Source organism: Pteropus alecto, unplaced genomic scaffold (genome assembly GCF_000325575.1).
Source record: "Pteropus alecto unplaced genomic scaffold, ASM32557v1 scaffold182, whole genome shotgun sequence".
In the NCBI taxonomy this organism is placed as follows: Eukaryota; Metazoa; Chordata; class Mammalia; order Chiroptera; family Pteropodidae; genus Pteropus; species Pteropus alecto.
Window position 1 is genome coordinate 69,958 of NW_006433946.1, and position 9,611 is coordinate 79,568.

Genomic DNA, 9,611 nt, shown 5'->3' on the forward strand with positions numbered 1-9,611 from the left:
GGAAAGATTATGAAGACTTTACTTCCCGTCGTGCCTCAGAAAAATGAAGCATGATATCGTGATTTATGATATAAATTTTAGACATGATATCACTGTGCCAAAATGTTAATGTCTTTGTGTGTTGCAGAGGAAAGGTGACAGTAGAAAGGGGCTTGGAAACTGGAAAGAGAAGCTACAGGCAGCTACTTTCACATTCTCACCCACTGCGATGCTCTTCCTTTGAGGGCACTGTCCCTTCTTCTTCACTCTTTAGCAGTGGTGCTTAATCTGTGTGAATCTCTAGAATACATATCCTACGTGTGCATGCGTACGTACACACACACACATACACTTTTTTCAGCAACCAAGTATTGCCCTGAATAATTACATTAGGCTAAGAGCATCTTACTATTTATCAAAAGAGATAGGTTTTGAATGCTTATAACTGTGACGTGAAAAGTATTAATACATGTAAAATTTACAGCTTCCCCCTCGCTATTGTCCTCAGTTAAAAGTAAAAATCTTCAGAGCAGTTCTTGTGAGGAAAGCAATTAAAACAAAGAAGACCCATCCTGCTCAGGGGTTACTAGGAGGAAAGGTGAGAGAATTTGGGTGTGTGCTGTGGGGGAACACATCCAGTGGGGTGGGGAACCAAGATAGCAGGACAGGGAGGGTTTCTCTAAGGGTAAAAGAGAGAAAAGGAGAGACTTGGGAATTTTGAGGTACAGAAAATTGTAATAAGAGTTGTAGTGGGCTAAGCTCTTGGACTTCTTTGATGTTTTAGAGAGAGAAAAGTGAATGAAATGTAGAAACTCGTTTCGGCTGGATTTCTTTGTGACAACACTCCGTACTGTAGCTGATATATATTAGCTGCTCAATGTTTATGATGAATAGATAATTTTGGATAATAACATATAATTCATAACATGTATGAATTAAAAGAGTTTTTTTGAAACCACAAAGAAAAGCAAAATGTTTTTCTGAAATAAAAAATAAATGTGTCAATTAACAAGTGATTAAATGGCAACAACTTTTAATAGAATTTTTGATTTCTCTATTAATATCAGAGTCATGAGCTAACTTGGTATTCCTATTTCTTAGGTATGGGAAAAAATAATCATTGAACTCAGAGTTGGATCTTTCCATAAACCATGGACAGAGAGTATAGATTTACACTATGCTTCTATTTAAAGATAATTCAATATACAGAGCCTACTGCATGTGTTGTTATGACTGACTGAGCTATGTTTAGAACAAGTTGTTCATGTTAAAATGGAATTTCTCAGTTTAGATATGGAATGGGTAAAAAACATATTACTTATGATTCTTCAAAAATTATATTAATGCTAATTTGTAGTAGATTTTATTAGTTGAACTCATACTTATTGAATTCTATACTTATCGAATATCATGCATTTAGCATATACTACACCTACCTTGTACAGAGCTCTGCATAAAGATTAGGAATGCATTCAAATTAGGTTTAAAAAAAAAGATGAAGATAGCATCTCTAGTCTCAAGGAATATTATTCAATAAACATTTTTTCTACCATGTCCTGTGTACTGTGCTAGGCACTGTAGATATAGTTGTGAGTAAAATCTTGAGCTTACAGTCTGATGAGGGATAGAAACATCGGTAAATCATTACCCAAATAAATACGAAATTATAACTGAGGTGAGTGTTTGAGGGAGGATATAAACAGGGCTATAAGAACATGCAGTTGAGAAAACTTATGGACATCAGCAAAGTCCTCTCGGAGGAAAGGGTAATTGGGTTGGAAATAGGAAGAAAGGAGATAATAGGTAAAGGGAGAGAGGGGTGAGGATTCTAGACAAAGGAAGCAGCAGCACATGAGCCATCTTAACAAGGGTTGCCTTCCATATACAATATAATCATATTTGTATAAAATAAATATTAAAGTAAATAAGAAACAAATTAAATGAGAGTAAAATTAAAAAGTAGATCAAAAGTGGCTACACTAATTGTTCTTGGCAAATCAAAAAGATATTTAAAATTTAAAAATTTACCTCTTTGGTTGAGTCTGTAATTGCAAAATAACTTAGGGATCCTGTCTGTCCTGCAGACTAGAATAAAAAGTAGGTGTAAGCAAACAAAAAATCTTGAGAATGCAAAGTATGTAATGGGTTTTACCCATCTTTTCTCTCTTATACAGCTCAGTTTGTATCTGTATGAAAACTATGTGAAAACTTGCCAATGACATCACTTGAAATAAGTGGGCTTCACATAACTCTATGCCATACAGCTACTACTCTAGATTTTAGCCCTTATTTGGCATATCCACTGCGCCCAGTAATTTGCTTACCAAAGCTCTTCTATCACCTGCAGCCTATTTCTTTGTCCGAGCTTTGTCTATAATTTACAACCCACATTTAGTAAACAGTATCTTTATGAAAATCACATCTTCTTATTGACTTTTCCACCTAACAAATTGAATAAAAAGTAGAGTTTGTGGCTCTGAATCTCTCAAGCCTACTAACTAGCATTTATTAAACCACACACTGTTCCAATCACAATTTGCCCCACCAGGAGTCAGGCTGTATTTGTGATTTATTCAGTTAACAGTTATGCAATTCATAAAGCCCAACCTCAAAGCAAGTGACAAATTGTTGAATTATTCTTCTATTCAAATATTGACTAGGGAAATCGATTTACTTCTCACTAATTATATGACCATTGACAATTACTTTAGCTTCAGAGAGACTTAAATATAAAATGAGAGGAATGGATGAGGTGAGATTCAATGTTTCATTTTACTGCAAAATTCTGTGATTTTTGCTTTTTGAATAGTATCGTTATTGTTAATGTCCATCTATGGAGTGTTAACGCGCATTATCTTCAACAATCCTTAAAATAACTCTAAGGTAGGTAAATGATTTCCACTTTACAGATCAAAAACTCAGAAAGGTAAAGTAATGCATAAGTTACACACAGTAAAAGTGTCAAAAACAAATAGAATCTGGTTTTGATGTGATCTAAAGCCTAAGCTCCTAACTTTTACTTCCTATTGGCTGAAGGAAGTATAATTACATGTGAAAAACTGTGTGGATTGCACCTCAGATCTTCAGTTGTGATAGAATTAAATCTTGGCTTGTAAAAATGATCTACTTTAAGTTTATGTTTCAGAAGAAGAGGATCATAAAGCCCGGACATAACTACTAGGACACTAACGATGCCAATGGTAGAGACACCTTGGGAGTACTGGCAACCACAGAGTGGAAGAGAGCACACAGTAGTGATAGAATCACACTCCTGGCATTTATTATCCAGAGAAAAACTTATGTATATGTGATCATTCATTAATGGGATCATTATCTCTGGAACTTACAAGATGAACTCCTGATGACAGCCAACAGGCTGGATTTGACCTCGTTCCTACTGCCTCTGCATTCTCCCTTCTCTGTTCTCTTCCCTTTGCATCTCATGCTGTAGTCACACAGACCTTTCTGCTCAGAGCCTGTCATCGCCGCATCCTTTGCCTGGAATGCTTTTCCACACAACTTTTTATGGCTGCTTCCTAAGATTATTTAGATTTTGGTCTTAGCATTACCTTTTCAGAAAGACCTTCCCCAGTCATGCTAACCTAAGCAGCCCCTATTCCTGTCTTCTTTAGGCCAGCGTTCGGTTTTATTTTCCTCATAGTCTTTATAAGTTTCACATTTTAAATGTTTTATAATATATTTAAGAAATGAGATCTGTCTGGTTCTATACTGAATCTCAAGTTCCTGGCTGGCTGGCTGGCTGGCTGGCTGGTTTGTTCGTTCGTTCGTTCGTTCATTCATTCATTCATTCATTCATTCATTTATTTATTTATAAGTAGACGAATACATAAATGAAAGAATGGCTAATTATAAATGAATGACCCAAGACAGTTTGGAGCTCCAAAATTTGAGAGCTAGGAAGAACTTGGGTGGCTAGATGAGAAAAACGGCAATGAGTAGAGAATTGACTATTAGAACTGTGGATAACAAAAGGGGTTCTATGGCAAGTAACCTCCCAGCGTGAGCTGATCATAAATTCCTAATTGAGCAGGTCTAAGTGGGTAGTCATGCTCCAGGCATATAACTTCTTTACTGAAAGGTTTATCTTTGCCTTAAGCAAGCCCAGTCCATTGTTTCTGTGCCTCTAGGCTAATATACTTTTGAAATAAGCTGCAACCACCTTCAGGGGAGCACGTAATCTTGTTAACTATCCTCTAATCCAATCCCTGACTAGTTTCCTCCCACCTCCATGTAATCTTTCTTATGTTCCCTCCTTAATTTCGAATACATAGAAGAAGCTGTAAAACTGTTATTCTTTCGACCATTTGAGACCTCGCTCCCTGGTATATGTCATTGGTTTGGCTCAAATTAACTCATAAAAATTCTCTACAGGTTTGAATGTTTCTTACATCAATAGAACTCCTTCTGAAAAGATAAAAGCTTTGGCATTATTTAGTCAAAGGTAGGAAATATGGTGGCTTACAAGCAATTTTAATTATGTAAAGTGTCACTATTAAGAAAAGAGTCATTAGTTGTCCTTAATAGAAACTAACAGGGATGAGTGAAAAGATTTTCAGTTAAAAATAAATGATTTACCAGCTGGAGACTATAAAATACTACAAAGGCATTCTGTAATGTTACAAACTGTTTTAAGAATAGTTAGATGTTTTAAGTGCAAGCTTGCTAAGGGATTAAGAGTGGATAATAAAGATGATTTTTTTTTTTCCCTGGAAAATTACTGCTCGGCTATCGCCCATAGGAACACAGGCTATTGCCCATATGGTAATATAGGTCATCACCCATGGGAACATAACATTCTAACAATAAGCGTTCTGTTTCTGTAACCCCGCTTGCACAACCAACTTGTGGGTTGACAATTAGTAAATAGAAGAAAAATAGACCTTTGTGTTTAGACAGAATGAGGAATGGGGTTTAGGGCTTAAAAACCCTGTACTTCTACATTTCAGGGCTGCTTAATTTGGGGTCTGCGTAGTCCCGGCAGACCCAGCTGGCTGAATAAAGAGTGTGTTTCCTATAACTCACTGGTTTCTGGTGGTCCGTGTGTCTATTGGGGCCTGGCGGCTACAACATTTATACTCCTTTCATCACTAAGTTTTTAACCAGTGTTATTTCTTCAACACTCAATAAATCTCATCCATATATAACTAGGAGACTGGTATTATTTTTCTCCTTCTGCTCTTAGGGTTACCTTATTAGAGGTCACACAATATCCAGGGCAAGCCAGGGACCCATGTAGAGGAATCTTGTCTTCTGAGAGAGATAGTGAGCCATGTGGAAATGGAGTCAGTGTGATTCTTTACATGGTTAACATGCTGCTTCCCTTGGAGGTGGGGTGTAAGATTTCTCAAGGAAGGACATTTATAGTGATTAAAATTGCTCAGAGCTTGCTTCATTGTGTAATTACGATGCTGTAGTATGTAATTCTGGCAAGAAGGGAATATGAAAGAGACAGAAAATCTCAGACAGTGACACAGAAGGGCATGTGGTGCAGATGCTACCTCAAGAAAGGGGGCGGTGGCAGCAGGAGAATACTCACCAATTGGTATGGAATGCCTCTCAGTCACCTCCCAGGAGAGCTGAGAGCACAAATGCCCAAGGGCAATGACTGTTAGCCTGCTATTATTCTATAATGTTTAGTATAGCATTATAGTATAGTTTGTTTCTGCCAGAGAACAAACTGGCAGAAAAGGCTTTTGGAAGTTGATATTTTTCTGGGAAATGAAGTGCAAAGTATCTCGTAGAAAAAAAAAGTTAAGAAATTTTAAACATGTGCATACCTTAAAAGCCAGTAAATCCACTCCTAGGCATATGCCCTACAAAAATGCCTACATATGTGCATAAGATGTACATAAACATCCTTAGTGACATTATTCATAGTATTGAAAACTGAAAACAACTCAAAGTTCCATCAACAGTAGAAAGAATAAGTAAAATATGGTATATTCATACAATGATATATTAAACAGCAGTAAGAATGAACAAACTACTGTTACATATAATAATGTGGATCAATCTCACATAGTGTTAAGAATACAGGTTAAAAAATATATATACTGTATGATTCCATTTATACAAAGTTCAAAACCAAGTGAAACTAATGATGGCATTAGAAGACAGCATGGTGGTTACCTCTGAGAAGATGGTTGGCTAGTAATGATGAATGAAGGGGCTAGCGGTTACACAAATATGTTCACTTTGTGATAATTCATCAAGCTGTACACTTAAGATATTTGCACTTTCCCAAAAGTATGTTCTATTTTAAATTAAAAAAAAAATAAATTAGGAAATGATATAATACATCCCTCCCAAGTGAAATGAATGATGTTGGATGGAATCAAAGGGACAGAGTGACCCTGCTTTCCAGCCTGTTTTAGGGGCTTCAGAAAGGATAAGGATGACTGTCTTCATTCTGGAGATCGGCAGCAACTGCAGGGACAAGAATAGCCCGGGGCTGACAGTGCATCTGTTTCTTCTCGTCCTGGTCAAGGTTTTCTAATTTGGGCCCAGGAGAGAATCCATGTCTCCAGGAGGCCACACTGTGGCATGTTAAGCATTCTGTATGGACCAACAGCCTTGGTCTGTGCATTTGGAGGAGTTTTACAGGAGAAGACAGCACAAAGGGCACACTTGTCCCACTGGAAACTGGCACCAGGATTTAAAAAATGCAAGACACCTGTTCTTCTGCAATTATAAATTTCAGTATGAGATTTCTAGTGTTTTAATTGCCTGATACCTTCTTTTATATCAAATAATTGTGGGCTTTTCTGACATGGAAGAAGTTAGGACCATAAAAGCAGGAAAGAAGGCAAAATGGAGTGGCGGTAGCTTTTTTCTCAGCTTGTAAGGAACTATTTTGTAGTCAAGACCAAGCTACATGTATTAATTCTCATCAAGTGGGATTCTTTACAGAATGAAAACGTCGTCTGCCCTTGAGGTGAGCCCTATGGGACTGTCCACATCATACTCTTTAAAAAGAACAGATTAAACCTCTCATAAAATGCTTCTTCTGACACATCCTCATTGTATATATTAAAATTCCCTTGGTGCCCTTTTGGCAGGTGGGATTCTTGTAGTTTCAGTGTTGCACAGGCTGTGTACCAGCTGGCAAGATGATTTTTTTTTTTCTTTCCCTGGGATATGTAAAGGAAGAAGTAGATTGCTGTTTGTTGAAATAGACTGTATATCTCACAAGTCCCATTTCAATAATATTCTGGAGGCAAGAATGAATTTGGGATTGGAAAGGGCAGTACCACATGGCTAAATAAATAGCATGAGGTCCCTCAACACCTAGCCAGCCAGCAGAGTTACAATGTGACTTCGAGGCTTTACATTTCACAGTTTCTTTCTTTAGCAAACAGTCTGAAAGGTCTTATACAGAAACAGAATTTTAAGTCTGAATGCTCAGGAAACTTGGTCTTCGAACTCTAAAGCTGTCACATAATCCCTTAAGAAGTGCCAAAAACTTTCCAACTAAACCTTTTTATGTCTCCAGTAATTGTTAGATCCAGTATGCTTTAGGTTTTCCTTCATAATTAGTCTTTTGAGATGTATACATATTCTTGTACATTTCTCCAGCTTTTAGACTGGACTCTGCCATCATAGGTGTATGGAGCATATCTATAGTGTCATGAACTGGTATTGCGAGTCTAGAAATTCAAGATATTTTGGCAAAGGCGGAAAGATTGGGGCTTGGAGGAGCAAGGAACCAGCAGGTCCTGAGTGCTCAAGTTTGATGTATGGCTTGATCTTATTTCTTCTCTCAAGTTATATTTCTTTAGGTGTGAGGGAGAGGGACTATCTAATGCAAATGAGTGGAATGATTTTCGAAGTGTACCTTCTCAAATGGTTTATTTTATTATTCTTTAATGTAGAAGAAAAATGAAGAGCTCTCACCTCATCTCATGCTAGTCTCTTTCTCACACATTGGACCCTTATCATTCTGGACTTCTTTACTTCATTTTTTGTGTCTCCGGATCTCAGGACCTTTGGATATGTTACTCTTTCTCCCCTGGCTGCCCTTCCCACCTTCTTTTCCTATCCTTCAATCATAGTCCAGATGTCTCTTCAGGGAGGCCTCACCTATTACACTATCTAAAGAAGATGCTACTCCTCCATGCCATATTGCAGCACTTTATTTGATAGACTCATGGCATTTATAACACTTTGAATTACTTATTTACTTGATTATTGTGCATTTCACTTATTATGATGTAAATTCCACGAGGCAGCATTCATGCCTAACTTGTTTATCTCACGTAGTACAGTATCTGATATATATAGTATACTCAATAAATGTTTGTTGAATAAGTGAATGAATAAAGTCATTTTGGGTGATAAATTTTTCTTTTTACTCTACTAGGGTTTTCCTGAGGTTCGCGTCTTAGATGTTTTTCTCTCCAGGAGACTGTTATAACTGGTTAAATAAAAAGAGTAAGGATAACCATTTATTACAATTTTAGAGAAAGAAACAATGAGAGTTACTCTTATTTCCTCTTTCCAGCCCTGTGTTAGTCATCTAACACTGCATGACAAATTACCTCAAAATTTATCGGCCTAAGACAACAATAAACATCTATTAGCTCTGTGGATGAGGAACTCAGGACCAGCTTAAATGAATGGTTCTGGCTCATAGACTCTCATGAGGTGGTACTCAACACATGGGCTGGGACTACAGTCACCTGCAGACTTGACTGGGGCAGGAGGAACAACTTCCACGGTGGTCCACTCGTGTGGCTAGCTCCCAGGGGCTGGCTATTGATAGGAGGGCTCAGTTCCTTGCCAGGTAGGTTTCTCTGAATGGCTGCCGAGTGTCTCCAAAATGGCAGCTGGCTTCCCCCAGAGCAAGTGATCCAAGAGAGCAAGCCGAAGCTGCACTCCGTTTTGACTGAGCTTCAAGAGTCACACGGTTTTATTTTCAGTATACTACTTATTACTCGTCAATCCCATTCAATATGGGAGGGGATAATAAGGGTGTCAATATCAGAAGGGAAGAATCTTTTGAGGTGGTGTTAGCAGATTGCTTCCACACATCTCTACATGATCGTGTCCTTTGGTTTTTGGGCCTTTTCATCTTGTTTCTCTCCCTCAGTCAGTCAGTAGCAATATCAGCCAATAGCAATATCAGCTCTGTAATACGGAGATATCTCAGGACGCAGAGACATCGTAGTAGTAATCTGCATGCCAGAAACCAGTAGTGTTTGTGCTTACTAGTATGGGTTTCTGCATGCATGTAGAGATCCTTAGGCCTGTCACTGTGCCAGAATAAATAATAAATACATAGAAGTTTCTCTACAAATACAATTTTTTTTTAACGTGAGATGAAAAAACAAAGGGATCAATTTTTCTCCATCATGAACCTGAGGGTTGGTTCTGTGCTGTGACTTACATACACAATTGCCAGACTTCAGAAATACAAATCAATTTTAATCGAAAAGATTTAAACATGTCATTAACTTTTAATTTTCATAGTCTGAGTAGATGCTTGTTAGTCTTGAAATCTATTCAGTACAAACCAGACAATTCTTTCACTTTCATTTACGGGCAGTTTGATCTCTTTCTCTGGTATTGAAAAAAAGTATTTGCATTTGGTGGAGTTTAGTTCCATGATTACA